This window comes from Vulpes lagopus, chromosome 19 (genome assembly GCF_018345385.1).
Source record: "Vulpes lagopus strain Blue_001 chromosome 19, ASM1834538v1, whole genome shotgun sequence".
Lineage (NCBI taxonomy): Eukaryota > Metazoa > Chordata > Mammalia > Carnivora > Canidae > Vulpes > Vulpes lagopus.
In genome coordinates this window covers 10,691,768-10,714,535 of record NC_054842.1, presented here as the reverse complement: position 1 = coordinate 10,714,535, position 22,768 = coordinate 10,691,768, and positions in this window count along the sequence as shown.

Below are 22,768 nucleotides of genomic sequence, written 5' to 3'. Positions count from 1 at the left end.
CTGAATGACAGAGTATTATAATGGCTCAGAGAACTCAGAGGAAGAGTGCCCCATTTACCTGTTCTTTCTGAGATAGAAAGAACTTTTAGCATGTCTGCTTACCAGGAATGCAGCAGGAGGTCACAAAGTCAGATCTGGGTGTGAGTAGCAGCACCTACCCTGCCTATATTAAATATATAAAGATTGAATCTACAATCTGCATGACTAAGGTCTTTATAATTGTAGGTTGTGATGGCTTTTATAAAAGATGGCCTAACATATATACATACCTCTCCCTACATGTCTATATACAACACACACATACATACACATGCACACGTGCAGTGTTGATAGGCTTATATCAGGTTGCTCACAGTTGGACGAGCTGTTTTTGGGATTAGGATTTCTGGATTGGAAGAGGCCTAAGAGATCACCACATTTACAAATGAGGACAACAAAGTTTGGTGAGAGATTTCTTTGTTACTTTCCCCAGGGCCAGCAAAATGACAGTGAGGGTAGGCAGAAACCAAAAGAGTTGTAACATGTAAATGTGATGTTAGAAACTTGGATCATCTGCAAGAGGAACACAGTCCAGATTGGGAGAGGAGCATACTGGAACCAGAGAGATAATCATAATGGTGGGAGGAGTGGGAAGGGACTGTTCAGGGGGCTGCACAGTGCTATCTGAAAGGCAGGGTATTCAGAAAGCTTTACACCTGAGTTGACCTGATGCCATTTCTTCTTCGTGTGTCCTCATTTTTCTTTCCATAGGCAATGTATAGTGCTCCATGGCTGCATATCTATGGGTAATTTGGTTTCGCTGTGTTCAGGGAGGCTGGCTTAAGAGTATACACTTGACATCTTGCCAGGACGCTGAATTTTGAAGTGTATTAGAAGGTATCTCCAAGGGGAAGTCAACTTTCAAGACTAAAAGTGGCCTGCACTGAGTCCACCAAGTCTCAGGTAAGATGAGAGTAAAGGGTTTGATTCTCAAAGGAGGTCAGGGCCATTTGGTCTTTATAGAAATGACTTCAGGAGCCAAATTCTATACTAATCTCACCCACAATCCTCCCGCACTCCACATCGTCTACCCATTCTTCCCTCAGATGCTGAGTTGACCCCATACTCATCTTTCTCCATCTTCCTGCAAATGCCTGGTTCCAGTCCAAACTAGATGAAAGAGTACTAACAAATAATCCAAGTCCACAGCTGACAAAACAACCCACAGCACACGTCCTGTGCCCAGATGGGGACTGGGGTCAACTGTGTCATCTGTCTTTATGAAAGAGAGCATATCATTATGCTAATTACAGTGTACTGGGCTTTACTGGGAACCAAAAATAGAGATATGTGGCTTCTAGGGACAGGCACCAACATTCCTTTGGCTTCCTTTGCTATGTGATTTTTGAAAGAAATCTTTGCCATGATTAGAAAAGGTGGGGAGGGGGGCTTCCAGAAGATATGCTGCCTTAGGCATTTTGGGAAGGGCAGGTGCATATGACCTATGCCACTGTCACATTTTGCCCTCTTCATGATGCTGTTCCCTGTGGTCATGTGTGATTGCAAAAGAAATAAAACAGGCAACCCCACTCTGTCTTCTACTCCAGCCTTTCGATTTCCAGGCTCTTTACATTTCTTAATGAGGAGTTGCACACCACAACCCAGCTTGGGTGGGCCCCAGAGACGTTTTCCCTGGAGAAGAAATTGGAGAGAGTTTCATGCTGACTCTGCAACAGGATGAGAGAAGGAATTAGCATTTATTGAGCTCCCGCTGTGTGCTCTTCTGCGCCAGATGCTTTTGCTGAACACCGCAAAATCTCTGGAAGGTAAATGAAGAATTGAAAGCTCTGGATAAAGAAGCCAAGGGTGGAGCTGGATTCTGGGGCCAAGTCTGTTCACTCCAAGCTCAAGTTTTTCCTGTGTATATCCACTGCAGAAAGAACAGACTTCTTAGTGGCTTAGCTGCCTGTGTGATATCTCTTGGGAGATACAGTGGAAGTGCAATGGGACAGGACAGGAAACATTCTTACTATTTCTGTTCTTGGGTAGGCATAATCAACTGATGTTCACAAACTCAAATGCCTTTGGTGGCTTGGTGAGATGTGTAAATGTGAGTGAAGTATGGTGAATAGGGAGTTGGGGGGACAGATCTATAATGGAACCAGGGCACAGACGTCCCATCAGAAGACATCAGCATTCACATTTTTAAAGACATTGTTGGCCAAACCAAACATGTCTGTGAACCAGTCAGGACCAAGGACTGCCATTTCAGGACTGCTAATTCAGATGCCCCTCTAAGAGTCAAAGGGATTGTGTAATGTTTGATTTCTTCATTTTTTTAAAGGAGAATAAATTTGTTACCTACACAAATTAAAAACTATATATGCATACATGCAGAAATACACATGTGTATGTGTGTATTATATATTTATATATATCTTGAGTGGAAGGAATATGATGAGTGTTACATTATTATTTGTACTTTCTCTTCAAATTCCTTTTACATATTAAAAGAAAATATAGCATGTGAGAACTAAAAGCCTTAGTGCTTTAATCTAACTTACTCATTTTATAGATTAAAAGAACTGAGGTCCAGAGAGAAAAAATCTTCTCAGTTTCACGTAGCTGCTGGGAGAGCCAGACCTGGGCCCCTGAGTCTTGTCCATCATCCCTTTCACTACAGGCTCATCCATGCAGAAGTGTGTGTGCTAGACAGGAGTCAAAACAACATGAATGGATATACTTGCAGCAATGGTTTACACTGCTTTAAGGTCAAGTCTAGGCAGTGTGACTATGTCCAGTTGGCAGAGGAGGACCAACAGAATTTGCTTTGAGGCCTCCTGGCTAAGTGCACTGTATGAGGGAGTAAAGATGTGAGCCTGGTGTTCTAACACAAACCCACTTGGCTTGGGTTATTTATCTGCTATGAGAGTCTAAGTGAAGCTACCCTAAGGAGGATGTCCTTGGTCTGAGAATGGAGCAATGGAGTCTTTTCTCTGAATGGAGCAAGAGGTTCTGAGTGGACAAGTGAAGGGGGAATTTTCTTTAAACGAAATTTAAAACCCCACACCCACTGGGCTGAAATTTGTTCTGACTCTAGATGAAAGGTGCTTTGAATTCCTTGGGAAAAGAATCAGAATATTAGAGCTGGAAAGAACTATGAAGAATAACCAGTCAAATTCCTCATTACCAATGGGTAAAGGTGCAAGAAAGGAAGGCATGATCATCCTTAGAGTGTGTGAGTTCTGGGAAAATAGTTTATGCAGGGTCCCTGTCTATATAAAAAATTTGAAACAATAATAAGAAATTATAATTTTAGAATAATACAATACATATTATAATAATAATAAAATTATAATTAGGAAATAAAATCATTTTCTAATAAGGATATTATAAAATTCATGGACCCATATAAGGCATAGTAATTTATCAGTGAAGATTTGGAATAATGAGTATAGAAGAGGCACATGTGTATTTGTTTGTTGTCCTGTCAGTGCATGTGAATATTCTTTGTGGACTCCAGGCATTGTGTCTTCCTTTTTTGGTTCATGAACCATCTCTTCATGTTCTTTATTGTGAAATACACCTGGGTAATTTAGTATCTCCTACTATGAGAAAAATATAGCAACACTCATAGTGCTATGTCTCCTTGGAACCTCTTTGCATTGAAACAAAATAGATCTTCTTGCTTCTGTGGTTCCTTAATGCCATCTATTTAATGCTGGTCTTATCATTACTCATGGCATTGCATCATGTTCTGTGCTACTTGTGAATAATGGCTTCCAGTGACTCTCTCAGAGATTGTGACTGTGCTTCATTGATGATGATCACTGTATCAGTCAGGGTCAAAGAAAAAGAATCAGTAGGATATGTATACATTAAGAAATTTATCAGTTATGCAATTGTGAGAGCTGGATAAGCAAGTATGAACTCCATCGGGAAGACTGTTGGGAAGGTGGGCTGGAACTTGTAGGCATGAGCCAACACTCCTATTCACAGGCAGAATTTCTTCTTCAGGAAAGCCTCAGTTCTGCACTTAAAGCCTTTCAACCGATTGGATGAGGCCCATTTGGATCTCAGGATAATCTTCACATGAAGTGAATTTATTAGAGATGTTTATCATATCTATTTAGATTAATATTTACTTGAAAATGTGGGACTGTTGCCATGTCAAGATGGCACATAAAACTGACCATCACAATTATAAATGCAAATTTTACCTAGAATATTCTGGAAAATATGAATGATACCTCATTTTCTGGTCATGCTAAATTTACTGTTTAGAATTTTAATGTTTTTTTTAAATTTTTATTTATTTATGATAGTCACAGAGAGAGAGAGAGAGAGGCAGAGACATAGGCAGAAGGAGAAGCAGACTCCATGCACCGAGAGCCCGACGTGGGATTCGATCCTGGGTCTCCAGGATCACGCCCCGGGCCAAAGGCAGGCGCTAAACCGCTGCGCCACCCGGGGTTTTATAGCATAAATGTAGAAGAACATGTCCTCCAACTATATCTTCTACTGAATTCTCTAGGCTGTAATCACTGCATTTCTAAACTGTTATCACTCTCAATGTTGATTGTACCCCTGCTTTCCACACTAGCAGGTAGGCCAAGGCTCATTCATGGAGCTATTAGCACAAGGTATAGTCATCTGTTCTCCAGTATCAATTAACACTGACCTGAAAAGACACAATGTCACTACATTGATTGATGGGAAGAAAGGACATTGATCCAATACACCTATTGGCTTTGTGGAGTAACAGCTTGAAACTCTTGGAAGAGATAGGTGCAGCCAACTGTAGAGGGAGCAGAGCCTGCGGTAGGTAAGGGGCAATTGTCCTATGTACCCATGGCAGAGGGTTCACAAAGTAAAATATCTCTGCTACCTTCAGGAACTATAGACTAGACATGGCACTGTGGTCAGAACACAACTGAGTTAGAGCCCAGGGGCACATGCACAGGGCCCAGAGCCAAGAGTTGATGGTGAGCTATTGTAAGCCCAGAGCCCTGACCTCATCTTGTGTCTGATGGAATGAGAATCACCTCAAATCAGCATATCAGCACCATTCTGGCAGCCCAATCTCATGCAATGCCTCAATAGAAATACCACGTCAGCCAGCAGGGGCAGTCTGCTTATCAGGTCACCCTAGGACAACCTCATATACATGAGTCCTGATGTCCCTCAGGGCATTAAGTCAACACTATCCATGGGATAGGTCAGAGGGCATTTTGACAGGAGAAATGGGGATGAGGCCCACATGGATCCCAATCTGTGCTTAGGACACCTTGCTGAAATAGTAGTGTTGGCCCTGGCTGGTTCCAAGTACATAAGTGTTCTTAGGAATGCTTTGAGAAAGATATTCCAAAGCAAGGGGAGCAGAGTGGGGTGCCAAGGCATAGGGATTGGAGTAGGGACTCCACTTGCTTGCCCAGATCTGAGAGTGGTGTCCGAGGAAGAAAATTGTTTAGGATCACACAGCTGGTTGCTGGCAAACCTGTGGTGTCGGTGAGGTGTGACCAAGAAAGTTGCTACTAGTAATTATTAAGGAACTGAAGCTTATAAATGCTTCACTAAAAAAGTAGGACAGATGTAATCCCTATGAAATCCCCACTGTTACTTGTATTGGTATGCTTTCTTGAGACTCAGAAAATGAGGGCTAGCCCAATGGGAATGTAATCCGGCTATATCTATGAGGGTTTTCTAGAGCTAGGTAAGGAAGGAGTGGCCCATTGGGCATACTGGCCTAGAATGTCAGTCTACAGACGGTGCTAAGACACTAAACCATCTCTAAAGTGTAACATAATGGAGAAAGCTGCAGTTTCCAGAGTTCCTGCAGGGCCAACAGTCCATATGTGCTCCAGGGATGGAGGTGTAGAAGTGGTGAAGAGTTCAAGGGGCAAGCAAAACAAATACACACAAAATCCAGAAAACATCAAGGTTGTTGAGAATATAGAGCACCTGATATTCTCAAACACTGCTGATGGGAGTATGACTTGGCACAATCTTCTTTTCTCTGCCTCTTGAGAAGGTGCCTTTTTGAGAGTCAGAGAGAATAAGGACCAAGGGAACATGAGTTACCTGGATATCTGTCTTCATAGTCTAACAAGAGAAACTTGCAGAAACATCCATTTCATTTGTTTTCTGTGTTGCTCATCTGTATAGCACCAATTTCTCTCATGTTTTAGGCATTGTCATATTATAAAACAGTGATGGGAGACCCCTTCCTGTGGTGTTCCACACAGATCCATGCCCATTCTGTTACGCTAATCTAATTATGCTATAGCCCTGTCTAAGACCTTCTGCATCTCTAGTCTAGGATTAGATGTAGTTTCCTGTGCCTGGTGTCCAAGGCCACATATGGCCTGTTCTGGCTCTTTTTCCAGCTACATTTACCATTGTTGCTAGGTGATGGACTTCATGTGGAAAGCAGGAGTATACTAGACACCTGGTGCTATAAAGATGAGCATGATAAAGTGTCAGTCTAGGTGGTGGACTAATAAGCAAACTGACAACTCTATGTGCAGGGTATCAGAGAAGAAGCAGGACTATTTAAGTGCTCAAGGGGAGGGAGAGTTAGTGGTAGAAATTTAAAACAGTGACTATGAACAGAGAGAATGGAGAGACCTGATCTTGGAGTCTTACAGAGCCTGGGGCTTAGGGTTACTAGCTGAATGCCACTTTCTGAGTCTTGTTCTCTATTTTTTCAAATGAGGAAATGTATTCTTGTTCTATTCCCTTCACAGAACGATTTTGTAGGATTTAGATGACAAGCAATAAGCATTCTAGAAATGGAAAGCATAATTGAGGGTAGGGAGCTGGCAGGCTCTGCCTTTAGGAAATCTGACCTAAGAAGGTGGAAATCCAGTTCCATTTGTGCATAGAATCACATGACTCTAGTTAGGCTCTGCTACCCTGTTATGCAAAATCACCATAGAGGTGGAGATAATACTAGTGGGTGCATAGTTTTAGCCCTTGACACCCAGAATGCAACAGATGATTTAAGGGGTAAACAGCGTGGCCCATCTGCAGAGGTTGGCTGGCATCCTGTTTTGTTTGTGGTTCCCCTGTAACCTCAGGATGAAGGGCCACTGCAACAATCAGAGCCCAGTATTGATTGTGTTTGTATTTAAACACTTAGAGACTAAGGAATTGACTGCTGGATGATTCCTGATGCTTTATGACAGGTGTGGCTCAGGGACCACTCCTTCAAGGCTGGGAGCATCATCTACTGCTGTAAAACAGCTCAATCATTTCTCATCCCTGGCATCCTCACTGCTCTACTGGCTCCTCTCTCTCTCCTCTCTTACACACTAGTGCTGCCAGGAATGGCTCTCAATACCGTGAGCCTTAGGCTGCCAGAGTCAGAGTTAAGAATAGCCCCGACATTTATGGGATGTCTTTTAGAGTACTAGCATGGTTATCTCATTACCAACTTTTCAAAATAGATGTTATTGGTCCCATCTTACAGATGAATATGCTGAAGCTGAGGGTAACCACGTGGGGGACCCAAGTCAGCCTCACTTCACTCCCTACAGAATGGGCTAGAAGGAGAGGGGGAAGGGGATAGAAAATAGAACTGCTCTTGGAGTGGAATAAATTAGAGGCTGGGAACAATGTTTCAGGGGTCCACAAGGCCATACTTGAGATGACTCAAGATGCAATAAGTGGGAAGAAGGGGTAAGAAGAGAGTAGGTAGTTTTGTCCTAAGCTGCTTTAAAACAAAGGCCCTGGAGAACAGACATAAAAGAGTCTGCATACATCTACCTCATCTATACACATATCACCTGTAGGTTACTATGTGGAATTCTTTGATTTCCTTGGGGATGGCAGAACTGGATATGTCTCTAAAAAGGCCCTGGACATATTCAAGATACTTCAGAAAAAGAGCTGAGTAGCCTGGATCTCAGCAAGTCAGGAAGAGGGTCCAGAGTTCTGGGTCTCTGGTCCAGGGCCACTTATACCTGTCCCTTCAATCCCTGTCACACACTTAGTCCCTCTTGGGCATTCTAGCAGTTGGGTTCTACTCTCTTTTAGTCTGAAGATGATCAGATAGTCCCAGGCTCATGTGTTAAGGAGCCTTTGTGGGTAGGGGCTGGCAGGGCTCACCGACCGTGGGGAAGAAAAAGAGTGGGAGCATCCCCAAAGGGATTTGGACAGGCTTTCAACAATTCTGCTGTGTGGTAAGCATGAGCTTACACAGGATTCCACCTCATTTTGTTGGCTTAGATTAAGCCAAATTCACAAGCACTGGATACGTGACCCTAGGCTATAATGGCCAAGATGGACAAGACATGCTCACCAGTAACCATCGGGCACTGCAGAACAGCATAAAAAACTCAGAAAAAGATCCTAACAAAGGACTGAGGGAATCTGAGGGAGGAAATGGATCAACATAACAATTGCTCCTTCAGTAATTCAGCAGACATTGGCCAAATCTTACCCTTCTCTAGTTGCTGAGGAAATCAATATAAAACACACATCCTTGTCATCAGGGAATCACAATGTATCCTTACAAAGACACAGACCATTATCAAGGAGTTAGAAAAATTTGAGAATAGATGCATGCCCAGGGGACTCTAATACCTAATCCATATGAGGAAGAGGAGGCTCCTTGGAGGGTGTGACCGTTGAACTAAGTCTTGATGGACCAAGAATGAGTAGACCCTAGTGCTTGGCATGTCCTGTGAGCTACAAGCAATGAGACATGGTGTGTCTGTACAGTGGGTGTTTACGTGTTGGGGACAGAGGCTGGGTGGGGAAAGGAGATGCAACTGAGAAGCGATCAGAATGTAGCATAGATGTATCGCGTCCCCTAGTGCTTTGAAGACTCGGAGGAGCCAGTGAAGGAAAAGGTGGTGGATTCCACATGCATTCCAGTAGTGTTGCTCTGACTAGAATGGAGCCTGGGCTGGGGGAAGGCGTCCCAGTAATGCAGGCAAGAAGCCATGAGGGCCTCATGAGTCATGGCTTGCACTGGCCTCAGATTTAGAAATATAGGACTGCAGGTGACTCGAGGAGGCACTCGTAGGGAGAGGCCTTGTGAGCTCCAGGCCGTGGCTTGATTCCATTGCAATGTGGTCGTATCAGTCATAGTTCTTAGCTATAGGCTTCAGAAGCCAACCTTTGCTGATTGAGGCAGAAGAGAATCTGATGAAAAGGACACCAGGTGCCTAGAGAATTAATACTGAGACAAATGACCGAGCTGGAGAATAACAGCCTGGAGCAACACTCACCGTCACATGGCAGAAGGAATCTGGAGATGCTTCTACTCCTTGTGGCCATTGAACCCTCAGTGGCATTGCTACCACTCCCGTGCTGCAAACTTGAACCTACAGCAGAGGAAGAGAAAGAAGTCCACCATCCTAGCTTCCAGCTTCTGGGTCAAAGCCCAGCATGGGCACAGGGTTGGCGGGTCCTGGAGATGGGCTATGCCCTGGCTGCAGAGACTGCTGCAATTTCTGTCGTTGCCAGCATCTACAATGGCAGGTTGCCATTGAAGGCCATGAAGGCTCATAAAGTGGGGAGTTTTCCAAATACAACAGGGGTTCAGGTAATTGGACAACCAAATAAAATGATCAATATTCACAGTTGTAGCCTTAGGTGAAAATTGAGAAGCTGTGGGCAGGGGCAGGGTGCTGATGGTAATAATGTTCTCTAGTGGGTTTTACTCTATGTGCTAAGTGGTGTAAATGCAGAATTTCATTTAATCCTCCTCACAGATCCCCTGGCAATTACTAATATTGTACCTATTTTACAAAAAAAGGCAAATGTATTATAGATATGTCCTAGGTACATTAGTAGGTGGCCAAGCTGAGATTCTAGCTTAGGCAGCCTGTCTTCAGAAACCATGGTCACACTTCCATGAGTGAGGCTGGGAGGTGAGGAACTCTAGGTATGTTTGTCTAAGTTACAGCCTTGTAACAAGCTATCTCTAAGCCTTACCATTCATGAGGACAAATTATACCACATTAATTGTTCATAGGAACTCTAGTTTTTTGCAAGCCCCATCTCAAGGTGATTCTGGGAGTCTCCAAGAACCGCTTATGGGGGCTTCTGAATCAGAGCAGGTTATTGGTGGCCACTGTGTTGTCATTATCCCCTGCCCAGCCCGGGCTTTCTATGGGGGCTGCTGGCCATGCTGAGAAACGCCAGCTCTCCTAGCTAGGCTGCTGGTGGGCAGCCACTCTCCTGCAGCCCTTCTTGGCAGCACCAAGGGTCCTGCCCACTCTTCTCTCATCTCCAGACTGAGCCGCCTGATGCTACATGGCCCTGGAATCTGCCACAACTGCCCAACAAGTCAGAAACCCTCTGAGACTGCCAGCCCTCACCCAGGCAAAGTCTTCAGGAGCAGGTCTCTGCAGCTTATTACAGACACTGAGGTTCTCAGCCCTTGGGGTGCCTGACTCCCGAGAGGGCAGAAGAAGATAGTTCCTTTTGACTGCAATCTGTGATGGGGCAAGTTTGGCAAGGCTACTCGGGCCCCCAGGAGCCTCAGATTTCAGGAGGAGGCAAGTTGAGTTGCTCCTACAAGCCACACACATTCTGCCTCGGGGTCCGGATAGATGTCTGCACAGTGATGTCAGGACACCCTCAGTCCCAGGGGCACAAACCACACTGACGATTCCACCTTTCCTTTTTAATATTTGGCTCAAACCATTCTTCTGCCCCAGCCTCACATTCATTAACCTACTTGGTCAACAGCAAATATTCATTGTGGACCAATTACCTATAAAATAAAAAAAAAATCTATATAATAATAGTATCTGTCTGTCTTGGTTTGGGTCTCTGACAAAGTTGAGACTAGGACTTGGGTAGAGTTTGTACATTTGGAAAGTGACCCCAGGAAACAGAAGTGAGAGAGTAGGTAGATGAGCAGGGAAGGAGGGAAGCACCAGAGTCAGGATGCCTTATCATGGTCAATGCTCCTACAGTGGGAGCCCCATTGCACTGGGGCTTCCAAAAAGTGTGCAGGGTTCCCCAGGATTGTCCTTGTGAAGGAGGAGCAGGAACATTTATTCATAACTAACAGCTCTGCTTGATGGAGAGCTGCCTCGAGTGGGGTCCCAGCACCAGGTGTTACCCACCTTGCCTTTCAGAGGACTGAGCTGGCTTCTGCAGTTTCAGTGATTTTGTGAGTCATGAGGCAGGCCATAGGTACATACCTGGGGACCCTGTCCTAGGAGGGAGCTCCCCATTGAAGCTGAATTAAAATCGAGGATTAGATGAGGTATCGTGATGTGGGACCCAAAGCATAAGCTACACTTTCCCATGAGGTTGTTATAATTGAGTTAATTTGTGAAATGCCTAGAATAAAACCTGGTCCTGTAAGGTTATCTATGTGTTTATTATTATTATTTGTGACAACTGCAATGTGCCTAGTGCTTCTCTGGGCCCTGTGGGTATGTCCTCATGGGACCTACCTCCAATCCACAAAACATGTTTATGTGTCAGAACTCTGATTACTGACACTGTACAAGTCCTTTTGCCATGAGGTTCTTGGGCCCCATGTAAATGGGTTGTTTGGGGATAGGCAGGTGACATGGTCCTGCCTGCCTGTTAACCTAGTCTGTATCTCTGTTCCACTGTGGGCCCTGCTACTCAGGATCCAAACAAAGGTTTGAGAGCTAAGGTTTGAGTCCTAGATGTGAAACAATCAAACCCGAGTTGTCCACCTTCTGAATTATACCCTGCTGGGAAGAGAAGACTGCTGGAGACCAAAGTCACTTAACTTTTTAATAATTGATGGATAAGAGATTGCAGCATGTTCAAAAACACACCTTCTAGATATACCACTAAGTGGTTCAGAAAAAAGAAACCACTCTGCCATCCCCTGAGTCCTGACATTCCCTCACTAATCTGATGACCTAATCCTTTCATGTGGGGGAGGACCAGAGCCTCTGTGTCCAGAAAACGAATGCACCTTTTCACTGGAGCCTTTTGGAGGGAAGTCCAGCTCAGCCACTGTTTGTCTGTCCAAGCCAGCTGACCTGCCTGTGGTGCCTATGCCAGTGCCAAATAGGAATGTCTGGTCCTCTTGACTTGTTCCCAGCCTAAGCCTTGACCATACCAACCGCATACTTGTCCCTAAGATATGACGCTTCATTTTTCTCTTTGAGGACTGCCTTGGCCACCTTCTTGCTGGCTGGCTCCTGAGGTTCCTGCAATTTCTAGCATTCAACTGTATGATATATAACATAAATGATCATAAGACTCAAGGCCAGCACAGGCACTGAGGGGCTGAGGCTTTCTCTAGCCCCACCTGGGCTCTCACAAATGGGTACTGGTGAGGTCTCACCTAGGATGAGAGCCAGGATTCACTTACTTTTTGAAATGTTAATGTATTGGTATGAAAACATTCCTCTATTGTTTAATTCTTTATCCACAATCTCAAGATCCAAAAAGCTCTGAAAGCCAGAAGTTAATTATAATCTAAGTAGCAGCAAAATCTGATCTGACTTATCTCATTTGCCAGAAATATCTGACCTGCACTAAGGGGAGGCTATTTATAGCCTTTATTGATCTCACTTGGTGTGAATATGTATACATGCTGCTGCAAAAATATTAATGCCATTGACTAGGAGAGGTCCCAAAGCCCATTGGGGGTGTTGTAGAAGATGTGGGATGTGCACCAAATCCACCTTTCTGAAATACATTCTACATTCTGAAACCCCTTTGGTCCTCAAGGTTTAGGATGAGTGACTGAAGCCTCTGTCAGGATTGTCCCAGGTAAGGCTATGATCTGAGAAAGGTGATCATGCAGGGAACAGGGTTAGCTGCAGCCTGAGTTAAATATCACTCGGTTCTTTGGTATAATTATAGTACCAGGACTTCTTAAGGACAGTCATACTGACATCTCCTCCATTAAAAAGATGAGAAAAAATGTGCTTTCTGTAATCTACACCTATTAGTGCAGCATCCCCTTCGATGGCTGAAACCCCCTCAGAACGACCAGAGCCTTTTGTAGATTATATATTGGGGTCTTTGTCTTTCCTTGTCCCCTCTTTTCTTTGCTCCACCTCTGAAATGCCCCCACCCCATTTGTTTTTGTTTGTAAGAGAACAGCTCCCTTAAGTTACATGAGAGTAAACTCCTTAGATAATCAAACAGAAATGAGAAGCCTGAATTACAAATGAGAGGTCACCTTGCTCTGCTTGCTTCTAGTTCTGCTTCTACTGGGAATGTGATTCTGAGGCAAGAAGGAGAAGGAGCCAATGCATGTGAAGGGCTTACTAGGTACTGGGCATTTCCACGTGGAGTGGTCAGAGAGGATGTTTGGGACGCAAACTTGATGTCTCTCCTCCAGGTCATTTAGTCCCGTCATGTCTGGGCTACAAGAGGAGACAGGGCTATAGTCTTAGCTTGTGTTCTTTCAAAATCAGACCCTAATATGAGGATTCTGGGAAGGTAGGGCGGTGAAGTGAGCCAAGAGGTGCCTAGAGTTTAAATATGTGAGGAAATATGGGAAACAGTGTAGAACACACACCTCAGAGTTATCTGCACTCCCCTCACCCCTCCTGCCACTACTCCAGGTGTGAGGGAGCTGAGGCATTTATACACCATCTCTGAGAATCATGGGTTGAGGACTTCTGGGGGCTGAGATGATAATGCCCTGGCACTTCTGGCCTGCTTCCTGAAGACAAAGCAGCTTTCCCAGGTTCTGGATAAGGGCTTCAAGCCCAAGATACAAACACTTGGGTTTGAAGTTGTTTGTCACACAGTGTAATAATAAAGTCCAAGAAATACTGGCAGGGCACTGCCTGCCTCTGTTACAATTCCTTTTTTGTAAGATTTTTTTTTTTTACTCATTCATGAGAGAGACAGGGAGAGAGAGAGAGAGAGAGACATAGGCAGAGGGAGAAGGCAGGCTCCATGCAGGGAGCCCCATGCGGGACTCGATCCTGGGACTTCAGATCACGCCCGGAGCCAAAGGCAAATGCTTAACCACTAAGCCACTCAGGCGTCCCTGCTAAAATTCTTTTCACTAAAAATTTAAAGGAATTTTTGTATTACTTTATTAGATTTACAGAAGAGGGAAAAGTTATCCACCCCCACCACCACCATTTTGTTGGGAGAGCCTGCAGAGCCTGGAGGAGCAGTCACAATACTTGAAAAAGGGTCATTTGTGCCCAGTGATTGGTTAAGTAAAGTGTATGTAGTCCTCTCCTGGCTAATGAGATACAAGGGAAAGCCTGTGTGCAGTGGAGGAGGCGGGGTGCCAGGAAGGTTTATGCTCTCCTAAGAAGGAAACTCAGAGAGAGATAGTACCTCTTCTTCCTGCGGACTTTGTCACGAGTGCCTGGTATTGATGTGTCATTTTGCTATCATCCATAGGACAGGCCAGCATCCAAGATGGTTGAGTAGTAGAGTGGAAAATTCCTAGGTCTCTAAGGAGTATCACCTGGCTGCTGATCTGTATCCACTTTTAGATTATATTGCTTCTTGATTTGCTTATTGTTGAAGCCAACTGTGCATTGGAATCTTCTGTTCCTTGCATCCAAAAGCATCCTAACTGATACAGTTAGGGTCATGTCCTTGAGACAAGAGCACCTGCTAAGGTGAGAAATAAGGGAAGAGCACACAGTGTGCAGTGGGGGGCTTGGCACTTAATAGGTTGGTGTGAAACACACCTTGTACTCCACCTGGAACATCCCCAAGAATCTGTATTAATTAACTCTCCATGAGCTTGTATCAGGCACGTGCCACACGGGCAGTACAGGGACAGGTCTTTCTGGGAATAAAGGAGTCATATAAAGCACCGTCCTTGTCTTCAAGCATCATAAAATTTAGTCGGTAGAGACAAGACTAGAAATAAAACAAAATAAATGGTTTAGAGAAGGACATGATCAGTGCACGCTAGAGTAGGTAAGAGCTTTGTAGAGATGGGGAAAGCTGAGCTGGATCTCAATCAGGGAGAAGGATGAAGGTAAGGACAATAACAGCAACATGCTCCAGATTACACTGCTGCAGAGTAGCAGGGCTGAGGTCCAAATCCAGGATGTGACTCTTTCCAATACCTGAGCCAGTAACTACTACAGTTGTGCCCCCAAGATGGACATGTAAGCCTGGAATGCTGATTTACTAATACAGAAATGGAACTGGCTAGATTATAATCCAAAGTTTGGGAAGCCAAGTTATATTCAGAAGGTCCCTGAGGGAGCTTGAAGCAGCTCAACACACAGGATACGCCTGACACCCAGATGGGGTCACATGTCTACAAGGGCTGGACCTTGTCTTCCTGGCTAGCTATGATAAGAGAATGACCAATTCTCAGGACTCCTGTTTCAATGCCAGGCTTTTTATATAGTTCTTTTCCAGACACAGTCAAGCTCAACTGGCCAGGTCTCTACCTATTAACTATATTTCTATTCAATAGTAGACTAGTAGTAAATGCTTTTTCTTTAGGAAAACAAAATGAAACAAAACAAATCAAAAACACCTGATACATAGTATTTGCCAAGTTCCATGGTATAAATACACCCACCAAGATTGATTTCAGGCTACCAGTGGGTAGAACTGTGTACAGTGGCACAACGAGCTGGTGTAGGCAGGCTCTGGCACTCTGCCGTGATAATGTCCAGATGCCCTAAGGGAATTCTGTGGTGTGCCCAGACTTCTCAGTAGCACATTTTACCAAATTAGTCACAGCCCTTGTATGTGAAATTTCTCAGTTTCATTCTTGGGGAAAGGCCTCATTTCCAAGTTCTTGGAAAACATTTTTTTTTTTTAATTTAAATTTGATTTGCCAACATATAGTATAATACCTGGTGCTCATCCCATCACGTGCCTTCCTTAATGCCAGTCACCCAGTCACCCCATCCTCCACCCACCTCTCTTCTGCAGCCCTTTGTTTGTTTCCCAGAGTTATAAGTCTCTCATGGTTTTGTATTTCTCTCTAATTTTTCCCCATTCAATTTCCCCTCCTTCCCTTATGGTCCTTTTCACTATTTCTTATATTCCACATATGAGTGAAACCATATGATAATTGTCTTTCTCTGATTGACTACTTTCACGCAGCATAATGCCCTCCAGTTCCAACCATGTTGATGTAAATGGTAGGTTGTCCTTTCCGATGGTTGAGTAATATCATGGAGAACATCTTATTTTTGCTCCCATACACTACCAACTAACACAGGTGTAAGGTATCCATTAAGTGACTGGAAACTTGATGGGTTAAAAGATCCAAGATAGATTTCCTTTTTGTGTTGCCAAAAGTCAAATTCTATGGAAAAAAAAAATTGTAAAGAGTGGGGTATGGGGTCTGTGGTGGACTAACACCATGGGTAGCAATAGCAACATTAGTACAGAAGAAGCTTCTGGAACCGCACCCTCCACTCCACCCCACTTTGCTGTTCTGCTCAATATAAAATGACAGAAAAAAAACCCACCTCTGTTGCTTAGTAACAGCTCAGGGTGCAGTGGGGGGAGACCAGTCAATACAATTCTGAATTAAGGCAACAACAACCCACAAAAAAATCCATCTTGAGGATTTATAGGAAAACCAAAGCATACTTATAGTCTCATTGTTGGTGGGGGAAGTCCCATTAGCTCTGGTATTGGATTATTTAAGGTGAAATATCTGGGATATGGATGTTTTTTTCTGGGAAGAGTAACTACTCTGAGGCCTTCAAAATCAATAGGCCACTTTGAAGGCTGACTCAAGCTGTTATTGGTAATGTTTTGGTTGTGTTTGCAAATCAATTCAGCAAAAAATAGGACCATTTAGTAGTTCCCACGGAGGCCTTATCTGTCAATCTTGTAAGGAAGCCTCTCCATGCTTTGAAAATGCCAGCATCTCCCAAGGCCTGTGGGGAGCCTGTAGGGAGCCAGAAAGCTGAAACCAGCATGAAGAATTGAGGGTAGATCTTCTAGAGTGGCAACTGTTCCAGTTCACTTGGGACTGAAGGGTTTTCTGGGATGCTGGACTTTTAGCACTAAAACCAGGATACTTCTGGGCAAACTGGGATGGTTGGTCGCTCTAGATCCATGGTTCTCAATGGGGGGGGGGGGGGTAATTTTGCTTCCAAGGTGGAGGTGATTTTGTCCCCCCAAAAGAATATTTTTTAGTATAAATATGTCCCAAATATAATAAACTGATTCCTTGCTTATCTGAAATTCAAATTCAACTAGGCATCTTTTTAATTTTTTATTTTCTAAATCTGGCACCCCTACTCCCAGATGATACCTGGCAATGATTGGAGGCATTTTGGGTTGTCATAACCACAACCTGTGTGTCAGGGGAGCAGTGCCACAAGGCTTTAGTGGGTAGAGACCCAGGATGTTTCTAAACTTTCTACAGGATGCACAACAGTCCCTCAGCAAAGAATTATCTGGCTCCAAATGTGAGTAGTGCAGAGGGCAGAGGTGGAAAAAGCTTACCCTAGATCTCATGTAAGCAAGCGGGATAGCCAACTAGCTCCATCTCCCTTGGGAGAACACTAGAGGACTGATGTGGGTGTCTCTGCTTCACACACACACACACACACACACACACACACACACAAGATATAACAGACAGCCCTGACCCTTAATGCCATCAGTCACCTAGAGTCAAACAGCCAATGGGAGCTTAAGAAGTATCTGGCAAAAGGCTTTCCCCCTGCAAGGCTGCCCCTTCCACACTCAGGGAGAGCCAGGCAAGGTGTGCCAGGGAACAATAGTGCAGAGAAAAGCTGAATCATTGTGGTCTGCAGGGGGCCCTCATCTCCTCAGACTTTTGTGGTAACATTTCCTTGCACTCCTGAAGCTTGTTCTTGGCTTAGAAAACAGAGCTTCAGAATGTCTTCATTGTTTTGCACACACCAGCACTGACCGCGCCTGGAGTTCTCCTGAAGGAAACTGTAGCAGCAGGAATTTTGTGTAATGCTATAATAAGGGGGCTTTATCCTTTCAAAAATACATCCTTTCTCCTTGTTGCCAGCTCTCCCACAGCCCTCTGCAAAAATGCGACTCAGAAGTTACTGAGGTGTTTTTATGTTTTTCCTGTCTCTCTATAGTTCATATCAAGCGGCAGAGGACAACTACTCTGTAGTTTGCACCTAGGCATGCTAGCTCGATTGAATACATGAGTGAATCAGTGAATCAAGGTGTCAGTTCTGTACCCATTTCCCTATTGTTTAAGAAATTAAATGTAAAAAAAAATGACATCTGCTTAAAGGAATTGGTGAATTCGACTATTGTAGGTACTCATATGTATGGAATTCATGTGTAATGGGGAAAATAAAGGGGTTCTGGACATGGTGATGGCTCCACATCAGCATGAACATATTTAATGCCACAGAACTGTACACTTATAGTGGTTAAAATGGCGCATTTTGTGTTATGTATATTTAACCATAGTAAAAAAACCAACAAAGGACTGGTGAAATGATATTCATCCAGGCATACAGTAAGTAATCAATAAATGTTTACTGATTGATTACTTACCTCAGGTTGATCTGGATCTGTTTGCATATTTCCCCCTACTACACTTGACAACCACCTTGTCATCCTGTATTGTTGTCCTCAGAGGGGTGGGGGCATCGCTTGTGCCCTCTGCTTTCTATTCTTCACTCCACCAATTACTTGAAGATAGGAATGTTTTCTGTTTGGAAGTTACTCTTAATTTTTCACAGTCAGATCCTGTTGAGTCTTCATCTCTTCCAAATATGTATGTGATACTTGGGGACCTCTTGTCTTCCCCCAGAGTGTGTAGGGAAGGTATATGCCTTTCCAGTCAGAATTTGGGAGCGCTGATCAATCACAAGAACACTAAGTCTACATCAATTGACAGTCCAGTGTGGTAACACTGCTCCACACAGATGATCCTAAAAGGAACTCATTTTAAAAAAATATTTATTTACTTGAGAGAGAGAGATAGAGAGCACAAGTGGGGGAAGGGGCAGAGGAAGAGGAAGACGGAGAGAGAAATCCTCTAGCAAATTCCCTGCTGAGCACGGAGGCCAATGCAGAACTCTATCTCACAATCCCAAGATCATGACCCAAGCCAAAGCCAAAAGTCTGATGCTTAACCAACTGAGCCACCCAGGTGCCCTGCTAAAAGAAAGTCTTATATTCCCAAAATATATGCTCTCCTTTCCATTGTAGCCTCCCAGGAAGTAGGCAAAACTGGGAATTCTCTTCCCTGTTTTACATGGGAGGAGATGGAGACCTGGGAACATAAAATACCTGTCCCAAGATCGCATCCTGACTCAGGCAGAGCTGGTGCTCTCTCTCTGACCAGCACTTACTCCCTTCTCTATTTCAGGCTTTTCAAGGGAAGAGGGATTTCTCAGAGATACTGAACTCAGTATTCCCTTTCCTACATGATTCTGGATCTCTGCAAAGTATTTGACCATCAAATAGAGAGGGAGGAAAGCTGTTGTCTGACCAGCCCCCGCACCCAACACACACACATACTATGAATCCACACAAACATTTATATGCAAGCACACACGAACACACATGCACATATACAAGTGCACATGTATAGGGGCACCTGGGTGGCTCAGTGGTTGAGCATCTGCCTTTGGCTCAGGTCATGATCCTGGGGTCCTGGGATCGAGTCCTGCATCAGGCTCCCCACAGAGAGCCTGTTTCTCCCTCTGCCACAGGGGCTGTTTCAGAGTCAATGCCATGCCAGCCAACTACACAGGATTTGAAGTAATTTCTGCTCAACTGCTGGCTGGCATCCCTCCCATCACTACTCCAAGACTCCAAAAAGCAGTCTTTTTTCTTTTCTTTTCTTTTCTTTTCTTTTCTTTTCTTTTCTTTTCTTTTCTTTTTTTTCTTTTCTTTTCTTTTCTTTTCTTTTCTTTTCTCTTTTCTTTTTTTCTTTTCTTTTTTCTTTCCTTTCTTTTCTTTTCTTTTCTTTTCTTTTTCTTTTCTTTTCTTTTCTTTTTTTTTTTAAAGCAGTCTTTCTAAACCTGAATTTAACCATGCTGTTCTCTCTCCACTACCTGCATTAGCACCTTCAAGGTGCAGTTCAGGCCTGAAGCCAGCATGAAGACCTGGCCAGGTGCCCACTGCCTGCCAGCAGGAAGATGCAGTTCTGGCCCAATGCTCCCCTGCTCTCCAGCCATGCACAGTGACCTGCCCCTCCCCTCGCTGAGACCTCTGCACCCTTGGATCATTCTCTTTGCAGCAGCTTCTCCCTCACTTTCCCCTTTAGGTTGAAACTGGTATTCTTGCCTCCAGGACTGTCCTGACTCCTCCTGTCTTTAAGATCATCTCATTCTACATTTTTATGGTTGAATTTATTACACAGGATTTGAAGTAATCCTTTCTCCTCAGTGGGCCCAATCACTGCAGGATGAGGACAGTATGCAAGTCCCTTCTGACTCCCTACTTCCTAGCCCAGGCCTGGCCCCAGTAGGCACCCTTGTAAGCTTACTGAATAAATGAAAGAATGAATGGATGGCTTGGAGCTCTGAAGGCCTCTTTCTACAGATCCGATGTTGAAAATGACTATGTTCTCAGTAGGCTACTGGCCAAGGCTGACCCCTGACCCCTGTAAAACTGCAACAGACTGGCTCCTCTACCCTCATGGAGGGGCAGCAAGCAGCAAGGTTGGGGCCTTGACCTCAGCTCCCGGGCAGACTTGATTGGGTGGCAAGTCATTCCAAGGGCCTGGCCTGTGATTGGTTTAGGAATGGTGGGCATCCCATTCTGGGCCAATGAAACTCAAGGAGGGAGTGGCTGGAGGTTTTAAGAAAGTGCTTAGAGGAGGCAGATGGCCAGTGGCTTCTGACAGCTATCTCAAGAACAGAGAGGGTTGCGGGTATAAGATGAAGCTTGCTGGGTATAAGATGAAGCTTGCTCTATAGAGGGCAGAGAGGAAAGACAGAGAGAACTTGGGTCTCTTGGGAACTATTGGATCAATCCCTCAGACTGTCCACTTTTGACTTCCAGTATATGCACCAGTGAGATTTCTGCTTTTGGGAGCTGCTATAAGCTGAGTTTTCTGTTACCTGCAGCTGGCAGCAGGGCTGATCTCTGTAAACCAAAGAAACATAAGTTTTATGTTTATTGAGGTTGTTTTACTCACACATGCCTCTTCCAAGATCCCAGGAGGACCTCACAAAGTGCTTCCAGGGTGACATGTTTTTGTAGAATTTGCAAAGCCATGGTAGTTTACCACAATCCATCAAACACACCTCTTCCCTCTCCCACATCCCCTCTGTCATCCTGCCCCAGGGTGGGGTGCTATTGAGGCAGCCAAAGGCAATTTGAAAATTGGGCCCAGAGAGAGATGAGTTGGTCACTCATTCAGTTGGGTGTGGAAGGACACCGTTCATGGTCACTCTGGGGTTTAGCTTAGGTCATGCTGGATGATCCCATGTGGAAAGGACTTCCAAGAATCTGTTACCACTCACAGAGCTGACTCATTGGGCACCGGATCTCAAAGGTGCAGAGCTGCAGATTGTCACATGATGTGCAACACAGATCAAGGTACATAGTCCGGAACTGTGTGGAGTGTAGAGGAGAAAGAAGATTTGGAATGTAGTCTGAGGAAACTTCTTCCATTTGCCAGATACATGTAAGTGAAAGACTCAGTTCTCTGCAATGTCTCATCAAAACAGAAGCTATCTTGTGTCAGATGTGATGGCATGAACCTCCCAGTAGACCACTCTGGTGACAGTGTGGGTGACAGACTTATTAATGAGTGTCTCCAACTCAAAGCATAAAGATGAGCCACTGCTTAAAAAAACTTGAGGGTCACCTGGGTGGCTCAGTCGGTTCAGCATCTGCCTTCAGCTCAGGCCATGATCTTGGGGTGCTGGGATAGAGCTCTGCATTGGGCTCCCTGCTCAGGGGGAGTCTGCTTCTCCCCCTCTCTCCACCTCTTCCTTCCCCTGCTTGCTCTCTGTCTCTTTCTCAAATAAAAAAATAAAATCTTTAAAAAAACAAAAAACCCCAAAACAACAACACAAAACAAACAAAAAAAAGAAAACCTGAAATGCTCTGGCTGGAAGAACTTGCAGCTTAGAAAAGACTCCCCAACTTTGACAATAATCCTGAAGATGTCTATGACCTTACCAGTAATGGGTTGTGAAGCTACAAGAAAACTTGATAAACTATTGATAATTTAAAAAAAAATCTGCTCAACCATGCTAGAGAAAAAACTTAATTATCTTTCTGTTGGCTCTGTATAAAATATTATAAAATTGTTGTCATGTTATGAAGCAATCAAAGAGAAAGCAGATAAATAAATGCAGGGAAAAATATTTTAGACAAGAGATAGGCAGTTATTTAATAAAAATAATATGCTATTTTTCTGAATTTTGTGATATTTGCATTGTCAGCTTTTAATATTTATAATTTGTTGTCATTTCTTTTCTCATTTGAGTTATTTGTTGTCATACTTGATTTTATATTAGTAATTTTGTATTGTTTCCTAAAGAGAGGATCCTGAGCTGTGGGAGCCTAGGCCCCACCAGAATGAGGCACAGCCTGCATCCCTCCACTATGAGGTTTTAAAAAAGATTTTATTTATTTATTTGAGAGAGAGAGAGAGAGACATAGTGAGAGAGAAAGCATGAGTGGGGGTGGGGGAGAGGGAGAAGCAGACTCCTCACTGACTAGGGAGCCTGATGCGAAGCTTGATTCCAGAACCCTGAGATTATAACCTGAGCCAAAGGCAGACACTTAACTGAGGCATTCAGGCACCCTCCACTATGAGTTTTGCCAGAGGAATCTGTCTGGGGACTCAGAGCCATCACTGGCTGTGGCCTCTTGTAGCCACTCTAGCCACAGAAAGACCAGGTGACAGACCATCCCCACAGACAAGCTCTCTGGAGCCCAGGAGATG